The following is a 23541-nucleotide window of genomic DNA, read 5'->3' on the forward strand; positions in this document are numbered from 1 at the left end:
GGGCCAGATGGTCTCCATGGAAGCCGCCTAACTGTGCCTCGGCACCAAAATCAGCCACGAAGAGGAAACGAATGAGTGGGCGTGGCTGGCTTCCAATAATACTTTATTTACAAGGAGAATATCTGGACTGGATCTGGCATGGGTGCCTGAGTTGGCCAACCCCTGATCTAGAGACTCGGTGCTCTTCTCCGTGTAGACAAGTTCTGTGCATCCATGGGAAACAGTGCATTGGCTAGAGCACATGCCTCAGGAGTAGCACCGTCTAATTCTGTGCACCGCCTGTGAGGGTTTTTTTTCTGCAATTCGTTGTCAGTTATCATCGGTAATTGATAAATATGGAAATTCGATCCTTCCTGGTGGTGATTTAATTGACTTCCTTCCCCCAGCCCCTCCCCTCCAATTCTGTGCCCATTTGCAACCGAACTGCACCTTCCTTTCTTCCACAGACAGCTGTGCTCTTTTCCCTTTTCCTTGGAACGGATTGTCACGTCAGCCTGGTTCCCTCGTATCATGGGAGTTAAAGAAATTCTCTAACATGCATTCATTTGAAATCTGTATAGAGTGATGATTTTACCTTTGTCTGCAAATTCTCTTCTAGTTTGCACACGTGATTAGGGATCAAAAGTTATCAGTGGCTTTGAAATGAAGTCCTAAGTGAAGGTGAACTCAGTCTGTTGTTACTTCCCTGTGTGTGTGAAACCAGTCCTGCCCTCTCCAATCTCACAAATAGTTGGTGACGGCACTGTATTTACATAGCGCTTTCAAACGGTGCTTTCATAACCATTAGCTCATTTGTTTCTTTCGACAAGTCTCTAGGCTTTGTTAAGACAAACGATTATCAAAATTTCATTAAGGAGGAAAGTGTGGCCCATAGAAGCTTCACAAATGCATTTCTGTCTCTTTGGAAAGCAAAGCTTAGTTAGTACAAAGCTTTTGTACTTAGTACAAAAATTAGTACAAAGTTGAAGATCACCTCTTACCACCCATTCAGTTTCCCATCCTTCACGCCCCTTCAGCAGATGGACATTCCCCCTGCCTTCCCCATCCCGGCCTTGTGCCGAGCTTAAAACTACACACTATCTCTTGCGAAAGCAGCGTGGAAATCATAACGGCAATTGAGTTTTGGAGCTTACTTGGATTAGTTTAGGCATCTGACTGTGTGGAACATGTTAATAAAGATTCTTTTACTGTTTTATTTATTTTTGAGAGAGAGTGAGTGGGGGAGTTGCAGAGAGAGAGGGAGACAGAGAATCCCAAGCAGCCTCCACTCTGTCAACGCAGAGCCCAACGCAGGTCTCGAACTCACGAACTGTGAGATCATGACCTGAGCCGAGACCAAGAGTCAGACGCTCAACCAACTGAGCCACCCAGGCACCCCAAGATTTTTTTAATTGTGGGTTTCTGTCAACAAAGTGAATTTATGAATATTATGGTCTTAATTTAATTTTTTTTCAACGTTTTTTATTTATTTTTGGGACAGAGAGAGACAGAGCATGAACGGGGGAGGGGCAGAGAGAGAGGCAGACACAGAATCGGAAACAGGCTCCAGGCTCCGAGCCATCAGCCCAGAGCCTGACGCGGGGCTCGAACTCACGGACCGCGAGATCGTGACCTGGCTGAAGTCGGACGCTTAACCGACTGCGCCACCCAGGCGCCCCAATATTATGGTCTTAAAAACAACTGTCAAGTTGATATGCCTTTTTAAAAAAACAGTGTCATGACAAACTCTCTCCTGGCCGCGTAGATTTACAAGCAGTCTGACCCTCAGAAGCTTCCAGAAGACGGGGCCCGGTTAGTAAAAGGTGCAGCAGCTTACCCCATGGGTAGACCTTACAGAGGCAAGCTGAAATGTCATTGCTGCTTAGAAAAAGTCAACTTCAGTGTCAAACCTCAGGAATAAAAACTCAACAGGAGGGACATGAGTGTATATAAATAGGGTGTCTGTAGAAATGGTTTAGAGCTTACACAAGAATCTCGTACAGGAGGGAAGAATGGGGGGATGCAAATGAGAGAATTCAGGGTCATTCCGGCTAATAGTCTTGTCACAGCGTATTCCAATCTCCTCTGTTTTTCAGCAGCTGGGGGGAGGTGGGGAGAGGAGTCCCACCAGCCTTCGTGGTGCATCCTTAACAGTAGGTGACACGTCGGAGCACTTTCCAGAACAATTACAGGATGACTTTTCAGGGAAGGTTTGCTGTGTTTCTATTTTAGACTCTGAGCCTCATGGAGAACGTTTTCTGAGCACACGATCTTATTCATAAGGCTGCATTTCAATTAAAATTAGTACAAAGTTGGCTGGAGATTTGAAGGAAAGAGAAAGCAGGCTGTGGACTTGATACTGATTTCTTTGAAAATTTCTATAGAATCCATGTTTCCATCATTTGAGAGTTTGTGTTTGCCTTTGTTTCTCTATTCAGAAACAACTAACGATGTGTGTGTGTGTGTGTGTGTGTGTGTGTGTGTGTGTATGTATATATAATCTTTAAGGAGAATTAGAGACTTTGTTCTTAAAAATATAAAAGTATCCACTGGCTATTTGTCCCTCTGTGGCTATTAAAGGGTTATATTATATATGCTAACACTCATACGTGGCTGAAGATCATATGAAACGCAAATTGTGATATTTAGGTTTCTACTGACTGATGCCATTCAAATGCAAGGTATTTAGCATAACTTTTTAATTGTTCATAGACTATTAAACGTCTTAAATTATTTTGCTGTAAGAATAGAATGAAATCCTTTATACACTTGCTGGGGTTTTTCCCTCCTTAGGACAAGGTGATAAATACTTAAAGGGAAAGTGAATGCATATGCTTTCGGATCCATTGAGTCCAATTCACAAAGAATTGTGTTCTACGAAAAGGCGTTTGCGCACTTTTTATAAGCCCGCTGAATACCTTTCAGAGTCCTTACAGAAATCAGGAATAGAAACCTCCAGATTCCCAGGAGCAGAGAAAACTTGACCCCGGGAGAGGTAAAGTTACATCTGAGACTCGGAAAACAGGAAATTCTAGATGCTTCTGGCAAAACGCACGGTACCCGGCAGTGTCCCGGGGAGTGTGCTAAGTTTTCCCAAATCTGTGCGTTCCTTCTAACTCGGGAATCCTCCAAGGGCTGAAATCCCCCATTCCAGGCAGGGAAGTAGCAACAAGCACAACAGCCACAAAACAACCTTCAGGAGAAGGAGCGGAGATTGCTATTGTGGTCCCTCGGCAAAACTGCACACTCGAAAACCCACCCTGCAGGACAAGGCATCACCCAGACACCTCCCCTGGGGGAGGGAGGCTTTGTTCAGAAAAGGAAGCTCAGTGTGTGGACGAGCTGAGGGTTGCACGAACCACATCACTAAGTAGGGCAGGGCTGCGCACCTTCCAAATATATGTTTCTTTGTTCTGATGTTTCCCTGAGAGGTAAGCGAAGAGTGAGTCTCCCTCCTCCCCGGGCCAGAGGAAGACGCCCAACAACAATGTCAACACCAACAAGAAGGCTGCAAAGAGTGGGTGTCCTGGAAATTCCATCTGCATGAAGTATGCAGGGAAAAGCCTGGCCAGTCACCGTAGCTGGTGAAAAACAGATTGGGCGCTCATTGTTTGGCTCCGTGAGTAAGTCAGCAAAGAAATGTGGGTGTGTGCGGTCAGGAGGAAAACAGACTTTTAAAAATGTGGGAATCCTTTTTTTAAAATTGTTAAAGAAAATACTTTAACGCGATACTTTAAGCGATTACTTAGCTCCTGAACTTAAAACACAATTAAAAAGTAAGCATGGACCAACTCAATGAAACCTGAACGTGGGGGGGAAATAAAACCCTGGTACAACCATTACCAGTATTTTCGTGGGATGATCCTCAAGGCTGTTACAAATGTCGCCAAGCCCCCCCCACCGTCTATCCTTCTAAGCCCCCGAAAGGAACGCGGTGCCCTGGAGTTTGTGAATGTTACAATTTAACTGCAGACCCCCGGTGTCTCCTCCCCCACAGCGGGTCACCATGAATCAGAGTTTTTGTGGTTGTTCTATTGAAATGGGCAGGCACTCGGTGGTTCGCCTTTTGTTTAATTTGTTACAAGATCACACAAGCTATTTTTCAAGAGTTGCAGAAAGCATCTTGGGAAATCCACAAAAAATGGGCTGAATCATCTAACCAAAAACAGCCCATGCCACATCTGACTGAATCTTGCTTTTTTTTTTTTTTTTCCTCTTGGGAGAATGCTCTCAACCTCAGTTACATGTAAGAACGAGAATGCAGAGAATGATCTAGGGTCTGAGGAGAGAGCCCAGGCAGCCTCCGATCACTGAAATCCTGAGGATGTTTTCACCGGGAGGGGACAGGACAGGTGACACGGTCAGTGGCCACCTGCTGCAGGTCTTCTGAGAGGTGAAGACTCACACCCAAATTGGAGATGCTGTTGTGGAAGAGTGATCGTCCCAGGAACCTACAGCGAAACAGGACAGTTTAGGGGGAGGAGACCTCCCTCTCCAGGTCTCATATCACAAGGTACAGGTCAAGCTTGTTGTTTGTCTTTTTTTTTTTTTTTTTTTTTTTTTTTAGCTCAGGTTAGCACATTTCACATGGAAATCCACAAAGCATTTGTGTTTCCTTTGGCCTGTGACCTGTTAGGTCACACGAGATGCCAAATGCGTTTTGTTTTTTATGCAAGCCCAAAAGACAATCTGGCTCTTGGATTTACAACAGGATTGGACTTTAGGCTTCTAACAGTTAAAAGTGCTCCTCCAAATGGGATCAGTCAGGAAAAACGCAAGGGGCACAGGGACGAGTTGTTGGGTGTTTTGACATTGTCTCTTTTCATAGGAGAGTCCCAGTTCAAGGAGGGAGGGGTTTCCCCTTTTCAAAAAACGCTTGTAAACGCATGACTCATTATGCTGTTGCAAACAGCCAAAAAGTTCTGCAGAGACTGGGGCAGGTCAGACCGCAGCGAGGCTAATACTTCAGGGCTGCTCGCCAGCCCTGTCCACCTGCGTCCAGAAGGAGCGGGAATCCAGGGTCCCCTGCTTCCGTCCTCAAAGGCATTCTGTTGTTCCCCGTCTTGAACAGAACCGGCTCCCACAGGGGCCATTCTGTGACACTGCCACCGTCCAACGTTATCTCGTCCCCGGTTCTCTGGAAAGGTTGGGTTCTACCGGGTTGACCAGCGTCCTTCTCTCATTTGAAGAATCTGGCTCTGAGCATGATGTGGGCAGAGCAGGGGAGGGAGGGATGCTAAAACCTCAGTTGTTGAGAAAAAAAGACAAACAGGTTTTCTGTAGCAGTGAACCCAGAGTAAGACATTGCTTTGTCGCTAAGGAAAAACAACAACAACAACAACAACAACAACAACAAAAACCCAGCCAAACAGACCTTTCCTGCACCCAGCTGGAGATACCACCTTGAAAAACAGATGTTGGCCAAATGTGGTCCAAGTTCTGACGTGAAGGTATCGCTGGCCCTGTGCTACGAGGGCCCTGGGTTTTCTCATTTGACATCACGCCACTCAGACGTGACAGCGAGGTCTCCTCAGGGTGACTGATTTCAGCTCCGAGAACAAGAAGAGTAACTCACATGCCCACGGCCATGTCTCACACACTTTACCCATCGTGTGCATTTCGTGTTTATGCAGGGAGAGCTGGAAGCTGGGGGCCAGTGTAAGCACCGTGCTATATCTTCCTGGGAGCCAGCCCCTGCCAGACGCCCCACCACCGGGATCCGCACCCCACCCGTCGACAGGCTTTGTTCTGGGCAGTGAGGCCTCAGACAGGGGTTCCCTGACCCCCAGCCCCAGAAAGGGAAATAGCAGCAGACCCTTAACGGCAGGATTAGATTTTTGTTTCTGGTACAAGGTAGATGATGAGTTTCAAAAGCGAATTTTAACCTTTTTTTTTTTTTAACTAAACAACAACAACAAAATTATTTTTAGATTGATTGTGTGTGTGTGTGTGTTGTGTGTGTGTGTGTGTGTGGTCAAAGACTGCAGTACAACTGACACACGCATTTTGGTAATCTCGCATCTTAGAATCGAGTTTCAAAACAACCTGACCCTGGCCCACGGTGGCTCACCAGTAACTGCCACCGACTGTCCCAAACAGGGTTCCACCCCAGATGGCTCTTCCCTGAGAAAAGCCCAGATTTACTCCCAGAGCGTCATCCTTCGTCCTCAGTGCTCTCCATACCGTGTCATGTGTCCCACTTTGCAATTTGCTCCCAACCCAATGGCTTTTCCACCAAGAGTCTCTTCCCTGTTCAAATCTGTTTGGATTATGTTCTTAGCCGTTTTTTTGTTTTTGTTTTTGTTTTTTTTTAATTTGAAACCATTTTGCTTCCAGGCATCCTGCTGTCTCCCAGAAACTAACGCGACACCAGGAAGCCAGGAAGCCTGTCCTTGTACACAGACCGTCCCCTCTCGACGTCCCAAATCCGTCATTTCCCTCCCAAGACACAAGCAAACACCCTTTTAAAAAAAAGGTTTGCTGCCCTCCATTTCCATTAGGTACCGAACACAGTGTTTCTCTTCTTGTGTCCCTGGACCCTGAGTTCCAGGAGGGCGTTTTTCCTGTGCTGCTATTTGGTATATTGCTTCCGCCCAGCCCCAACGTGCCGACGGTGAGCTAAATGCAGCAGGGCGCCTCCAGAGAAAACATGACGGTCATTAGCAGACTAAGCAGGCATTTGGGTTTTCAAGGCATTCAGTACACTCGGCTAAAATATATTTACTAACCCACAACCAGAATTGAAAATACTCAACAGCAAATTTTTGCTGGGGATAGGGGGGGTGGGCAGGGAGGTGCGTGTGCTGGGGGGCGGAGACGGCCTGAATAAGGAAATCGTGTGCACACTGGCTCTGCTGGTGTTCAGGAATGCCAAGGAGGAAGGTTCTGGAAGTGAGAGTGAAAGCATTGTGTTGAAATCGTGTTGGTGGCAAACAGAGTCGCTCAGTTTGTGGTGCATTTAGACTGTTACCAGGGACGGAAACAATGAGAGTTTCATGAAGCTTGTTTACACACCCAGAAAATACATTTAGCTTTTCGAAGCAGAGTGCTGTGGAAAATGTCTGACATGCGCCTACTGTCCTCAAAATAGCTCCCTTCCCAACGGCTCGGCAAGTGCTGGAAATCCTCCTCTGTTTCAAGGTACCAAGAGCCATAAATCCATATTTAATTAGCTCTGAATGAAATGCTGAAGACGATAGGATCTTTGTGCTAAAAATGAAACCCAAACGGGCCTGGTTGATTTATGTCTCATTCAGAGTTGTAATTTAATTAAAACGACATACTGGGTTTAAAACACACACGCGCGCGCACACACACGCACACAACCTCCCTGGCAGAGTTCTTCCCACGTGAAATTCAAATTCAGTGTCTTATGGCTTAGGAATTTCCATATTCTGCTTTTCTGTCACATTGCTTAATATGTTTATTCAGCCCTCTTCCAACAGCTTACTTTCTTAACTAGCTTGTTGCTCATTAAGTCGCTGAATGTCTTAGTGACTCAAAGGTACAAACCAAAGTCTGCATACAAACACATCTTAAATCTTAATGGAGCACTACTGGACAGCTCTTCGAAGATTGAGCCTCGTCCGCACCAGGCTTGTATTTATGGGAGAGGTTAGCATTGAGTCTACGTATAGACAGCAAGGCAAAGTTGCAAATGAAAAGATAAACAAAATGATGGATTTCTTTTTTTTTTTTTTTACAGCGTCAGAGGGTGAAATCGCGATATTAATATGAATGTGACATTTTACTAGTACATCTGTAAAATGAAGTTTTTCCATTAAAACTTTAATTTTTGCATCATTCTTACAAGGGAAAAAAAAAAGAATTCCTGTAAATTAAAGCTTCTCTCTTCCTCTACCCTGAGTGCAAAACGTTTCAAGTTAAATTAAATTATAAAGTAATATAATGTCATGGGGAGCTTAATGAATTATTTGTAAATAAGCTGGAAAAATTTACTTGGATTTTTATATACACCCAACTTACAAATGTCAGGACACCCAGAAGCTCCCTTTTTATTCGTGCATCAGTTACAAACAAAAATGTGCTGTCACTCCAAACCCTGAGCGTTTCTTTTTTTTTTTTTTAATTTTTTTAATGTTTATTTATTTTTGAGACAGAGAGAGAGACACAGAATGCAAGCCGGGGAGGGGCAGAGAGAGGAGACACAGAATCCGAAGCAGGCTCCAGGCACTGAGCCATCAGCACAGAGCCCGATGCGGGGCTCAAACTCACAAACCGCGAGATCATGACCTGAGTCAAAATTGGACACCTAACTAACTGAGCCACCCAGGCACCCGTTTCAAAAAAATTTTTTTAAGTTTATTTATTTAAAAAAACCTTTTTAAAAAATGTTTATTTTATTTTTGGGGGAGGGAGGGGCAGACAGAGAGGGAGACACAGAATCGGAAGCAGGCTCCAGGCTCTGAGCCATCAGCACAGAGCCTGACGCGGGGCTCAAACCCACCGACTGTGAGATCATGACCTGAGCCGAAGTAGGATGCTCAACCGACTGAGCCCCCCAGACACCCCTGTATACACATCTCCTTTTTAAAAAGTCAGAGTACTTCTTCATTTTCCTCCCAAGCTATTGAGAAGACACAGTTGCAGTCATTTGCCATTTGCACAGGTGGAGGTGTGGGTGCTGAGGGTCCTCTGGAACATGGCTGGACCCTCAGGTCAGCAGGACACTTCAGAGATGCCGGCCCTTCTTCCCCACAGCACGGATCTCTCACCTTGAGATGAGCCACCTTCCGCAGGTAAGGGTCTGACACCACCTGGAACAGGCAGATTCTTGCTTTGTAGAGTCAGGGAGAGGGAGAGACAAGTGGAGATGATCTAGGCACAGTTTTATTTTGTACATGAGAGAGGTGAGTCTCAGTATTTGTCACCTGCAGACAAGGTAGCACAGTGACTTTAATTCGGATGGCAATGTTTTTAGCAATCTCCGGAACGTTGGGAATAAGTTAATTGAGCCCTTCCTTTTGTAGGTAAGCAAGCACACCATCTGCTATTATGGTGACAGTCTTCGTTAACCAACCGCAAAACAGGAAAAAAAAAAATATATATATATATATAAAGAACAATCTTTTCGTGTCATACAAATTTTGTTTAATAAGATGCATTACTTTAATTTGTAAATAAAATGAAAAGGACAAACAAAACAATTGTAATTTTAAGTCAAAATTTAAGGGGGAGCAAAATTTAAGTTCCTGACATATTTAGTTTGTAATTATTTAGGAATTTGTCATTCGGGTAAATAGTAAAATGTTATTTGAGGTGCACCAAGCACGCACACAGTCATGTATAATAAGGTGAGACACGTCTTCTCTTCTACAAATTTTAGTTGATCAAATTGAAATTTTTCCTCATTAAGAATTAAAGATCAGCTTGTAAGAAAAAAAAAACAGGAAGGTTTTTGGTTAAGGGCTGGTGGCCTGCTGGGATATTCCTTTTTTTTTTTTTTTTAAGTTTATTTATTTATTTTGAGGGGGGGGGAGAGAGAGAGAGAGAGAGAGAGAGAGAGAGAGAGAGAGAGAGAATCCCAAGCAGGCTCTGCGTTATCCGTGCAGAGCTTGATGTGGGGCTTGAACTCACAAACTGTGAGATCATGACCTGCACCAAAACCAAGAGTCGGTTGCTCAACTGTCTGAGCCACTTGGGCGCCCCACCACTGGGATATTCTTAATCCTAAATCTCAGTTTTTTAAACTATGATAGCTTTATGATCTCATGCATCATGGGTTTGAGCCCCGCTTCGGGCTGTGTGCTGACAGCTCAGAGCCTGGAGCCTGCTTTGGGTTTTGTGTCTCCCTCTGTCTCTGCCCCTCCCCTGCTCTCACTCTGTCTCTCTCAAAAATAAATAAACATTGAACCATGATTTTAAATTCTTCCTTTAAATTTGAGCCAAATGGTTTGTTGAATTTCTGGCCCAAGAAGATTTTCATCTTCACTTAGAGACTATTGTTTCTTTCACTTCTAGTTCTGAAGAAAAAAACATATATTATTACACTCGTAGGAAGTTGAGACAGGGGTCCGAGGGGTGTGGCTTTGCCAGCCCAGCATTGTCCTTTAGGATTCGGTCTTCCTCCTTCAGGCTTTTCCTCCCATAGCCAGGGACTCTGCTCCACAACAACCATCACCACCCTGGGAGGTTCTCTTGGACGCTCCGTGGTCTGAAATGTTCCACCGGTGTGTGTGTGGTCACACTGGGACTATTATTTCCTCCAAGTGTTAACATTTAAGAAACCGAGTAACTCAAATAAATATTTTAATACCATTTAAAAAAGAAATCATAATTGGGGACACCCAGGTGGCTCAGTTGGTTGAGCATACGTCCCTTGATTTCGGCTCAGGTCATGATCCCGGGGTCATGCGAGCGAGCCCCGAGTTGGGCTCCACACTGAACGTGGAACCTGCTTGAGACTCTCTCTCTCTCTCCCTCTGCCCCTCGCCCGCTTTGCTCTCTCTCTCGAAAATAAAGAAAGTCCAAACTAATACAGAAACATACATGATGACCAAAATATCCAGTAAATTTTCAACTGAAGTGTGGTTGACCTACAGTTGACATTAGTTTCAGGCGGACGACACAGTGATTCAGCAGCGTATGTGCTGGGCTCATGGCAAGTCGGTCCCCACGCGACTGTGACGGTATCATCGACTATGTTCCCCGTGCTGTACCTTCGATCCCTGTGACGAATTCCTTCCATAACCGGAAGCCTGTGTCCGCCACTCTCCTTCTCCCATTGTGTCCATCAGCCCCCAACCCCCCGGCCACCGTCAGTCTGTTCTCTGTCAAAGTATCAAACTTTTAACTAAACACAGGCTCATCGCCCTGTCCTATTTACGCTCCCAAGTTCTCCAGTTCTGAAAAGCGTGCATGCCTAAAATATTTTATTCTATTTTCTGTTTCAAGATGACGTGTACCTTTTAATCTCACGCCCTTACCTTTGTCCTTTTACCTGTGTGTGTGTGTGTGTGTGTGTGTGTTTGTGCAGTGTCTCTTTACTTCCTTATCTCTGCTACCAGCTGTGTGACCTTGAACAAGTTACCTCGTCTGTCTGCTCCTCAATTTCTCCAGCTGTGAAATGGGGTTAAGGACATGGCCTGTGGGGGGCTGTGGGGAGGACTCACTGAGTCTGTGCGCGTTAAGGACCTAGACCTATGCCTTGCGAGAGTCAGGTCTCTGGCTGCGGACTTGCATTCTTGTGCTGCTTTCACTGTTTTAACTGTTAATGGAAGCCAGAGCTCCATGTGTACCACCTCTGGTGCTGGGGGTGAGGATCAAAGGCCCCTCACCCTCGATCGATGGCCAGATTTTCACCAGACTTCTCATCCGAACCCTCTCTCGTCCCAGACGTGGAATCGCTCAGCCCCCAGCTTCCGCAGTCACTGTAACGTGAGCTGGACGCCATCCCCTCGGGCAGATGGGTCCCAAATGCCGTGTGGGGCCACACAGTGACACGGCGGTTCCTACTCCTCCGCAGCGGCCTCTTCGAAGAAACAACCCGACCGTGTACACTGACAGATTCTGGAAGGTTCTCCAGGGTCGGCTCCCACCGAAGATTCCAGCACTCCTGGGGCACCCGGGGGGCACGGTTGGTTAAGTCTTTGACTCTTGATCTTGGCTTAGGTCACGATGTCACAGTTCATGGGATGGAGCCCCCCACTGGGCTCCGTGTTGACAGCACGAAGCCTGCTTGGGATTCTCTCTCTCCCTCTCTCCTTCTGTTCCTCCCCTGCTCATTCTTTCTCTCTCTCAAAATAAATCAACTTTTAAAAAACAAATAAAAATAATAAAATAAAATACAATAAAACAATGAAATAAAATTCTACCATTCCTTTTAGACTACGTGTTAAATTTTCTACTCGTGTGTCCTTTCAGATGCAAAAACCTGAGAGAATCTTGTCGTAAAAATAATTTAACAGGCAGCCTGGAGGTGGGAGAGAGATCTAGGAGTCCCAGAGAAGAATGGTCAACTGTTGAACAAGTATTTATTAGGCATCTACTAAGCGCCCAGCACTTCACTGGGGTCTGAAGATACAGCGAAATTGGCACAGGGTCCTTCTTCCCGACTTCGGCGGTGAGAGACACTTGAGAGATGATGCGGGCAGTGCTGTGCGCTGAGCTGGAGTGGGGGCTTCTCTGTGCTTCACTTTCTACGCCCCAAGGGGGTTAGTTAGAAATGAAGGAAGACGGTGCCCGGACCAGGGTAAGTCTTCGGGACACGTGAGCTGCGATTATTATCCTCGTCTGTGGCACAGGAAAGGTCTGATGTGAGCAAGGAGCACGGGGACTCTAACGGCAGGAAGGGTGGCTGGGTGGGGTCCGAAGAGCAATGAGGCGTTTGTTGGATACACAGGAGGCCGGGGAGGAGAGAGAGTTGGGATGGAGGGAACAGCGCCAGCAGAAACACAGATGTGTACGAGACGGGGCATTCCGGTGCTGCAGAGACAGGCAGCCAAGGTTGCCGCGGGCTTTACTGCCAGTGCAATGACCACAGGCCCCGGGAACTGGCCCTAAGCAACAGCCAGTGAGCAATGCACACTCCGGGGGCTCCAAAGCATCACCTAATGCCTAAATAGCCTTCTTTTCCTCCTTCCTCTTCTGACTTCCCTCTTTCACCCTCTCTCGTCCAGCATCCAACCCTGGCTCTGCCCCCTACACCAGGCTGTAAGCACGGTAAAGGGCAGGCCGTGTGTCTCTCACTGTGATACCCGCTGCCCGGGGCACGATGTCTCACACGGAGTAAGCACTGGGATCCTTCCATTGGAGCAAGAAGGATCCACTGCTCACCTGTGGTGGGTCAGGTGCTGTTCTAGCTCTTTGGGACACGTCATCCAACACGGGGGTCACAGATCCTGTCCTCCCATAGCTTACACTCTGTTAGGTAGAACAAGGCCGCGGTTGGGATGGAGGTGGAAGACGGCAATCAAAGGAGTACGTGAGTTCTACGGTCCTGCTTATGTTAACTATTTCATAAAATAATATTCCATAGGCTTGGTACATAAGGGAGGTATAAGCATCTGAAACGTCGTGACGGAGCCTAAAGGTTAAAGCCAACGGATATTTGTGATACGGATTGGCTGGTCTTGAAAAATATTTCTTGAAATCAAATGACTCTCAAACTCTAAATAGGTATTTCAACAACAGGTCTTATGGGTGTAGGAGGTTTGAGGACCTAGCAAGCATCCTGATTTAATATTTGGGGGACCAGGAGATAGAAGCTGATGAGTACACCAGTTTAGAGAAGAGGCAACATTGTGGTATCACATACCCCATCATGCTTCTTTTTAAAAAAAAATGATTTTTTGAGAAGGGGTGGGAGGTGCAGAGAGAACAGGAGAGAGAGAATCCCAAGCAGGCTGCGTGCTTAGCCTGACACGGGGCTCGAACCCATGGATGGTGAGATCATGACCTGAGTCGAGACCAAGAGTCGGACTCAGCCGTTATGGATTTGCTCATCCTTGACAGCTCCCGACTCCACGGGAGGAAGAAGCGTGGACAAACCTCCGCTCTGAGTTCAATCACGAGCCTCTGAGTCACCTAGTCCTTCAACCAACTGGTTGTTTCCTCGGGAAAGCTCCACAGAACATCTGACGGATAGTTTTCCACTAAAAGATATGACACAGCTTTAATTAACTAACTAATGAACTAAACACGTAAGGTGTGCAGGTATTGGAGAAGACAGAGATATAGAAGCTGATCCCCCTGGGGCTCACATTCCAGTAGGAAGTTACGTACAGTCAGGGGACTGCAGCATGAACTCAGGATTAACTGGCTCCCTCTCCGTTGCCTTTGGCTTTGCCAGTTGACTGTCCTGGGAATGGGTTGTGTTGGTTTTTCCCATTTGCCCCACCCCTGCTCCTCACCCATTCTCCACGACTGCTGTCCTCATCCTTGTCCGAACAGGCGGACCCTGAGGACAGTGTGGGCCAGCTCCCTCGCCGTCCGGCTTCCTGTGGGGGTTGTGCAACAAGAGCCTGGACACAGGAGGATGTGGTGTCCCTTGTCGGGTTTTCAGCCCCTGCCAGGTGGCTCCTTCTCTGGCCCCCGTTCCCCACTGAGTGCCAGTAACATTTTCCTTTCCTGCTATTGCTGGGCTCTAGGGGCCTCAGTGTCCTGTTTGGTTCCTGTCACTCTGCCCATATGTGTGTGGACAACCTTTCCGTTCAGATCTCTCAGTTGAATGATCTGAATGGGATTCCAGTGGGAGCTCTGACTGATACTTCAATTTTGTTTTTGTTTTTTTTTTAAGTTTATTTATTTATTTTGAGGGGGAGAGAGAGAGAGAGTAGAAGCAGAGAGAGAGAGGGAGAGAGAGGATCCCAAGAGGGCTCCACGCCCAGCGGGGCTCAATCCCACGAACCGTGAGATCATGACCTGAGCAGAAAACAAGAGTCAGACACTTAACCAGATGAGCCATCAAGGTACCCCTGATATTCCAATTTGTGCCAAGTTTACAAATGTGGGGGAGCTTGTGCTGTGAGCATCTAAGACATGTTGATATACAGATCACATCGATGACTGAGCATAGTAACAAGAGTGCATATCGATAATCCATTACACGACATCATCAATCTACTGAAGACCAACTCCAAGGGAGCTGCAGGCCTCCAGCCTGTTGGGTCTTAGCCCTAGAGGGGTATTTTCAAGACCAGCGGGCGAGCTACTGGGAGGAAATAAGCCCAAGAAAACAGGCAAATTATTTGCGCACGTGATTTTGTTCTTTCTTTCCTCTAGAGCCCCCTGGACTTATCAGTGTCTTCCATTGGAAAAGTCAGGCTTTGAGGCAACTCAGATCCAAGGTCAAGTGCAGCTCTGACATCATGGGCCATGTGACCCTGGGATACTTGCCGGGCACTAGTTTACCAACGTGTAACGTGGGGGAGGATTGCAGCAAGTGCGCGGAATGGATGCCACTGGGGTGAGCCTGGTGACGCAGAGCAGGTGATGCTGACCCCCGAAGCCCCCGTCTCCTTCTGGAGACACAATCCAGCTGTTGAGTGCTAACGCACACGCTTTATCACCCTCTTCACCCTGCAAGAAACAAACTGCAAACGCCTTGAGTTCTGGGTCACAGCCTGTAAGGGCTTCACCGCCTGTGCATTAGCACAGCCTCGGCCATATTTGTTGGATTGTATTGGATTTCCACCCAAGACAGTCATCAGCCTGACACTCACCAAAGCGCAGGTATTTGAGGAGATGGACAGAGCATCCTCTACTGTCTGCTCGACGTGGAAATGCTTGTAAGGGTCCTCCAGAGCACAGTTCCCCATCGTGGCTGCATGTTAGAATTCCCTGATGCCCTGAGGTTCCTCAAAAAGTTAAAAACAGAACTGCCCTACGATCTAGCAATTACACTACTAGGACTTTATCCAAGGGATACAGGTGTGCTGTTTCGAAGGGGCACATGCACCCCCATGTTTATAGCAGCACCATCGACAATAACCAAAGTATGGAAAGACCCCAAATGTCCATCGGTGGATGAATGGATAAAGATGTGGTATATATATACAATGGAGTATTACTCAGCAATCAAAAAGAATGAAATCTTGGGGCACGTGGGTGGCTGAGTCGGTTAAGCATCCGACTTTGGCTCAGGTCATGATCTCACAGTTCATGAGTTTGAGCCCTGCATCGGGCTCTGTGCTGACAGCTCAGAGCTTGGAGCCTGCTTCAGATTCTGTGTCTCCCTCTCTCTCTGCCCACCCCTCTGCTTGCACTCTCTCTCTCTTTCAAAAATAAAATAAAACATTAAAAAACAAAGAGTGAAATCTTGCCATTTGCAGCAGTGTGGATGGAACTAGAAGGTATTATGCTGTGTGAAATAAGTCAGTCAGAGAAAGACAGGTATCATATGACTTCACTCATATAAGGAATTTAAGATACAAAACAGATGAACATAAGGGAAGGGAAGAAAAAATAATACAAAAACAAGGAGGGGGACAAAATATAAGAGACTCTTAAATATAGAGAACAGAGAGTTGCTGGAGGGGAGGTGGGTAGGGGGTTGGGCTAAATGGGGAAGGGGCATTAAGGAAGACACATGTTGGGATGAGCACTGGGTGTTATACGTAGGGGGTGAATCACCAGAATCTACTCCTAAAATCATTCTAGCACTATACGCTAACTAACTTGGATGTAAATTAATAATAAAAATAAATTAAAAAAAAAAAAAAAGAATTCCTTAATGCCTAAGCCTGTCCCCAGACCAACAGATCAGGGTCACTGGGGGCGAGGCCTAGATGATTCCAGCCGAGGTTGAGAACCACTGTTGTTTTCCACAGTATGAGCAGGAGGCACAGAGGAATTATGGTGTCATCAAAGCACTAACTCAACGGACCCTGCCACCTTCCCAGACGCCTGCATGATTATCACCCTTTAGGACGTGGTTACTGCTGGGAAGCAGAGAAGTTCCTCATCTGAGGGGACCGTGACTTCATTTTCAAGATCTCCCTTGTGACTGTTGTGAATTGAAAGAAATCCATCGGGAGGGTGTCTTCGTCGGCCCGGGCTGCTCTTTCAAATTCCACAGACCAGGGGTCTTATCCCCAGTAGACAGTCATCTCTCAGCTCTGGATGCTGGAAGCCAAGATCAGGTGTGGGCAGACGCCATGGGTGGTGACAGCCACTTCCCTGTTCACAGATGGCGGCTCCCCGTTCACCGATGGCGGCTTCCTCAACATGGCGGAAGGGCCAGGGGACTTTCTGTTACTTTGTTCACCAGTGTATCCCCATCATTTCTAGCAGTGCCTGGTACAACTCAGGTGCTGTGTTAGTCTCCTCAGGCTGCTGTAATGAATACCACAGACTGGGTGCCTTAAACAACACACATTACCGTCCCGTATCCTGGAGACAGGAAGTCGAAGATGAAGGTGTCCTTTCTTGTGTCCTCACATGTCTTCTGTATGTGCATGTGTGTGTGTCCTGATCTCCTCTTGGTATGAGGACTCCAGTCAGATGAATTAGGGCCACCCTCGTGGCATCATGTTACCTTAATTATCTCTTTAAAGACTTTCTATCCAAATACAGGCAGGTTCTGAGATGCTGGGGGTTAGGGTGTCGACGAATGAATTTGGGAGGACACCATTCAGCCGGTGCCAGTACACAAATGAAATAATGGATGAATTAGTAAATAAGAATGTTTGCACTCATGCAATTGGATAAGAATGTGAAAACTCAGGTGGGACAGTTTTTAGATCCCAAAAGGAACAAGTCTGAGGTGGAAACAAAGGAAACTCAGTGGAGGTCTGATGCAAGCTGCCTTTATTCTTTACGGATCTCTTCCGTGGGAGAAGCTATACATCAACCTGCTCCTTTGAGACATTTGGCAGGAGAGAAAAATCAATGACTTTGTCACTTCACAGAGATCACGAAGGAGAGAAGCGACAATTGTCTACCACCGTGTCCAGAGGACGCCCCCGCCCCACCGCCACACACACATCCATGCAGCCTGAGCTGGGACAGCAGTGACCAGAATAGGAGAGGGGGCAGTGGTCACGTCCATTTATCCTTCCATCAGGCCATCTCTTTCCAACGTGGGAAAGAGATGGCAGAATTGTGGTCGTGGTGCTAAGGTGTGGAGGAATATTCACCCACGGCCAGCTGCTTCTCGGGTATTACCTCACGTTAGTCAGAAAAGTGACTCCGGTCTGGTCTGTGTCATTTAGTGACATGTCAAAACCTGCCAGTGCTGTTGTACCCTGTTTGCAATTAGACCGCTGCAGAGGAACCTGAAAAACCTGCCGTGAGTTACCATGGTTGGAAAAACAAAGCTGATAGAAGAGAAATCTTATTAAAATACCGCAGTGCAGAATTCGAGGTCATTCATTACACGCCACAGCCAAGAGCTGGAGAAAACTTTCAGTGGGTTCCTTTGCTTTAAGCCTAAATCATGGGCTATTTTAGGGATACACTTTTAAAGCGATCACATAATATTACCAACAGAAGTACAGACGAGTGCATGTTGCTTTCCTGTCTTTGATTGGAAAAATTGGGTTAGCACTCATTCAGGAAATATCCATGTGCTTTCCTTAATCGTGGTATATTTATAGAGTAAATTTATATGCACATTAACTTGTTGTAGATCCATTAGGGTCACCTAAGAGCTTCCCATGGCAAAGTGACTGGAGACAGAAGGTTAATCTAGCAGCTCAGAAGCTTTCATGGGCCATTTACGATGGGCAAGCTACATAGTCCACGCTTAAGAGCCTGGAAATTAAGAGGCAAGTTGAGTTTGGAGCAAATCATTACTAGTAGAAGTCAAATTAATGTAGAGAGTGAGTGGGGGTTTCTGAATGGGGGTTTGCTCAGGAAAAGTCAGTTTAAATGCTGCGTGTGTGCGTACATGTGTGCCCACGTGCAGGATTTGGGACAGGGAGTTGTAACAAATAGACATGCCTTCCCATGCCACACGTGGGAGGTCCTCATCCAGAGAAGCCCACAGGAAGCCCCAGAGCATCTAGGGATTTGACACTGTGCTAGCCTGGAGAAGCCCCTGCCTGGAGGGGACTCACCCGGGGACGACCTCCCTGCTGACACCTCTGTAGGTGAAGGGGGAGATGCTTCCCACCTCTTTCCCGAGAGCCCGTCTTCTCCCCGGGCTGCTCTGTGCAACACACAGCCTCTTCCAGAGTGAGGCGTGCACTGTGTCGGGATGGGCTTCCCGGACAACGTCAGCCTTTGTTCTGTTTTCTGTGTTGGGGCCACCAGACAATTCCTTCTAGCTCTCCCAGTCCCTACTGTTCTCGGTCCCTCCTCCATGCTCTGCTGCTGAAGGCTCTAGTGACTTCGCATGATCTATACCAACAGCACACTGTTGTTGGTATCAGGTCATTATTTCATCCGACCTTCGCAACACGCAGTTCAGATGCCGGTTCTGGATTCTGGGAGTCCAAACCCAGGCTGTTTGATGTTCACCCCCCACCAGCTCTGGTTTCCTCCGCCTTCTGTTTTCTAACAAAGTCAGAGTCAACCCAGCTATCACCACCGTGGACGTGTGATGAAACCACCCGGCTTAAAGTCCCCTCGATCGTGTTCTCCACTGGCGCTCTTGATTATTCTAGAGTTCCTACAATTGACGGCAGAGAAACAGTATCACGTGCTTGTTTTATAAGGATCTTGCCACTCAGAGGTTAGAGAGCAAAAGCTTATGTCAAAACCTAATGTGGGAAGACTTCTTCACTGCCTGAAAATAATCGTGAGGTTAACTGTAGTTTCCAGGAATTGCCCCAGGCCATGAGTTTATACAAATAATCCCAGAGGGGGTGCTGTGTCTCTGACAGCAGCTGGTAATTAGGGCTTCAACACCACATTTTCAGTGATCAAGCCCAGGAAATGTAATCTTTCACAGGCCTCCTTCAAACTCTTGAGTGATAAACAGTCATTTGTGATCATTGTTAATAGTGGCCTCTCCTTGTCCCTGAGAGGCTGGGTGGGAGAAGTTCTAGGTCTCCCTAGATCCAGGAAAGGGATCGTCTGGCCCAATCCCTCATCGTCCTGGCTGCCATGTCTGCATCTGAGAAACGAGATTCTTCCACTCCGTGGCCTGTTGATGGGCGCTGAGCAGAAGCCATCTTTTGGGACGCGAATTCTCGAAGGCAGAGCAGTGTCTATTTTTGTTTCTTCCCTTCCTCTCGACACTCAGTCAATGTGATTCCACAAACATGGCTAGCCGTTTGAAGTGATGTAGACAATTGAACAACGAACACAGACTTCAACTTTCCTGTGCACGTTTTGGATATTGTATTACAAATGTGAAGATTTGACGCATTGCGGTATGCTCATGATACCTTCCCTGAGTTTTATTTTTGTTACGAAATCTGTAGCAATTAGTTTCTCACAAGTTTATTTATGCGGAAGAATCTGTTACTTCCTATTCCTGTGATTTCTGTGGTTCCACCTGCTGGCTTCGTTCCCAGACTGACATCCTCACTATTGACTGGGCAGTTTCCCTTTGCTTCTGCCTTTTGGGCTATGCTAGGTCCTTTTAAGTGCTATTTGGTAAAAGGTCAAGTGTAAATTTAGAGGATGCTATAGCTGAGAGAGATGTAAACATGATTAAATAGAAAAGTGTTTATACCCACAGGGAACGGGGAAGGTGTGTTCAAAGATGATGTTAAGATTGTCATTTTGTATTTTATTTTAATGTTTGTTTATTTTTGAGACAGAGACAGAGTGTGAGTGGAAAAGGGGCAGAGAGAGAGGGAGACACAGAATCTGAAGCAGGCTCCAGTCTCTGAGCTGTCAGCACAGAGCCCAACTCAGGGCTCAAACTCATGAACCATGAAATCATGACCTGAGCCGAAGTCAGATGCTTAACCGACTAAGCCACCCAGGTGCCCCTGTCATTTCGTATTTTAATATTGTCTGAAATGCGTGCATTCTGTCAGAGGCCCACAACAGCTGAAGGACCATAAAGTAGATCACTGTTAACACAAAGGAAAAAGCAGAATTATGTGCCCAGAGAAAGTGCCTATGTGCAATGCCTCCCTTGGTGACCCCGCCCCAGTCCCTCATTTATATTCCATTCAACCACTTTTAAAACACTGGTCCAGCTGCTAATTGAGACACGACACCCTTCCCAGCTATGTCTTGCATAGAGTTATAAAAGGAAGTAAACACTCTGTCCCTCTGAACTTAGGAAGGACATGAAGAGTCTCAGAAGGGTTTAAGACGGATGATCTAATGAGTATAAAAGAGTTTCTCTCTTGCCAAAATAAAAGTATGCATTAATTAAAACTGTTACACTCTATTCCTTAAAAAGTTTGTAATTTTGCTAGGTGAAATAAGAAAGATGAGTAGTAAATTCTGAAAAGACAGTTCACACCGTCTTGGCCCCTTGGAGCTACCTCTTAACAAAGACTTGGGTGGTGGTTGACAGAAGGTGTTCATTTGCCCTTATTGGCCAGATATTGTGACAATTAGTGGCACCGGTCGGGCAGTGTTTCTAGAATAGATGATCTTCCCCACTGTGGAAGCATGGCCAGAGCCATGACTTTGACTTTGGTCTAGGCTCCCATCTGGGAGACGTGCTTCTCTGAGGAGTCTCCCTGGTGGGTGTGCATATATTCTGGAAGCACGTGCCTGCCCATATTGGAACCTGGGGAGTGTTTTCACCCCCCATCAGCCCAAACAATTTATTTCCGTACTTTTTCACACCGATTTGACTTCAATTTTTAAGTAAATGGCATTTTTTGCAACCCCCCCAACCCCACCGACCCAGGCAGGGTCAGAAATCACCTTCTCAGCATTATACCATCACAACAGTCTCTCTGGTGAATATCTCCATGTGCTTGGTCTCTGCTCACGCAGCAAAGGCCACAACCAACACGTGGGGAGTTATGCCCTCATCACACAGATTGGAGGAGGCACATGGAGAGGTGGGCTCCTGCTCAAGAGTCAGGACACCCTCAACTCCCACCTTTTTTGCCCGAACCATTTCAGTTGTGCCCAAATTTGTCACACTTAAGAATGCCTTGGGCACACGCATGTTCCCGTGAGGGTAGAGCTTCGTTTTAAATTCTGACCTGGCAGAATCTAAATGCAGCCAAGAAAAGGTTGCTATTCTGTTTACTTGCAAAGATCAGTCTATTTGCATTTGTTTATTCCTACGTATTCCACGTTCTGAGGACTGTAATCAGCAGGACTGCAGCTGTAAGTGTATGTTGCAACCTGGGAGAGTCTGGTCGTGTTTTCAAGGAGCAGAAGCAAAGTCAGGGCCCCTATAATGACAGCTCTGGGTCATCCTCCCCGGTATAGAGGTCTTTGCTCTAATAGGACAGGTTAGACACATACAGCATCACAATAACTGTCACCATAAAATAGATGTAGGAGGGGAAGATGTGTGAGATTCTGAGGTTACATTCCATCATAGCGCCTCATGGTGGTAATGTTGCGTTATTGACCTTAAAGGATAGTTGACCAACCAAAGATGGGAACATTTTTAAATCTGATCCTTAAAAAAAATATTGCTTCCAATAAGCTATTGTAAATCATATTTCTTTTAGGATACTATTTAAGAGAGTTGTCTGGTCAACACAAAGGATGCTTACTGTTTGAGATGCCCTGATTATACCGACGCCAAATCTCTATTTGAGAATGTTATAAACACAGATATTGTACGTAGTAAATTGGATTCTTGGCTTGATTAAAGGGCAGAGCCACACCCATGTTCAAAATTTGCCTTATATTTTTATTTCTTGGTGAGGAATGTATGTTTCCGTCCTAGGTAAGTGGGATTTCTTTCTGAGTGCGTTCCTCATACCATGGCAGTGAGCTTGAGATTCGGGAGCTCTTTGGATGACTCTGATTAAATTAGTTCCCTTCAGGTATATTTTTTTTGAGGAAAAGGGACGGACAGATGTCAAAAACAAATAAATAAATAACAATGGTATGTAGAGCAACAGGAACTCTCACTCACTGTTGGTAGGAATGCAAAGTGGTGCCGCCACATTGGAGGACAGCTTGGCAATTTCTTAGTTTCTTACGAAGCTAAACACACCTTTACCATGAGACCCAGCAGTGCTGCCCCCTGGTATTTACCCAGAGGAGTGGAAAACTTATGTCCACACAGAAATCTGCACAAGGAAGCTGACAGCAACTTTATTCATAATTGCCAAAATGTGGAAGCCACCAAATGTCCTTCAGTAGGTGAGTAGATAAATAGACTATTATTCAGCGCTAAAATGAAAAGAACCATCAGTGGAATCAAGATGGTGGAGTAGGAAAATCTTTGGCTCGCCTCCTCCCACAGACCCACCAAAATCCACAACTATGTATAGAGCAACCCTCTCTGAGAACAAAGGGAAGACCAGCAGAACAGGTCATACACAACTAAGGATATAAGAAAGAAAGAAAGAAAGAAAGAAAGAAAGAAAGAAAGAAAAGGAGGAAAAGAAGGAAGGAAGGAAAAGAAAGAGAGGAAGAAAGAAAGAAAGAGAAAGAAGAGGAAAAAAGAAAGAAAAGAGAAAGAAAGAAAAGAGAAAGAAAGAAGGAAAGAAAGAAAAGAGAAAGAAAGAAAGAAGAAAGAGAAAGAAAGAAAGAAAGAAAAGGAGGGAAAGAAGGAAGGAAGGAAAAGAAAGAGAGGAAGAAAGAAAGAGAAAGAAGAGGAAAAAAGAAAGAAAGAAAAGAGAAAGAGAGAAAGAAAGAAAGAAAGAAAGAAAGAAAAAGAAAGGAGAGGAAGAAAGCAAAGCTATCAAGCAATGAAAAAACATGAAAAAAATCTTAAGTGCATTATTACTAAGTGGAAGAATCCGGTCTGAAAAGTCTACATACTGTATGATTCCAACTCTATGACATTCTGGAAAAGGCAAAACTATGGAGACAGTAAAAAGTTCAATGGTTGCCAGGGGCTGGTGGGGAGGGAGGGATGAAGAGGGGGAGCACAGAGGATTTTCAGGTCAGTGAAAGACTCCGTATGTTACTATAGTGGATGTAATGGAAGCATGCTCTCATACACTTGCTCAAACCCATAAGATTCAAAACACCAAGAGTGAACCCCAATGTGAACCGTGGACTTGGGTGATGTCAACCGTCAATGTAGGTTCACGGGTTGCAGTA

Source organism: Panthera tigris, chromosome B4 (assembly GCF_018350195.1).
Source record: "Panthera tigris isolate Pti1 chromosome B4, P.tigris_Pti1_mat1.1, whole genome shotgun sequence".
In the NCBI taxonomy this organism is placed as follows: domain Eukaryota; kingdom Metazoa; phylum Chordata; class Mammalia; order Carnivora; family Felidae; genus Panthera; species Panthera tigris.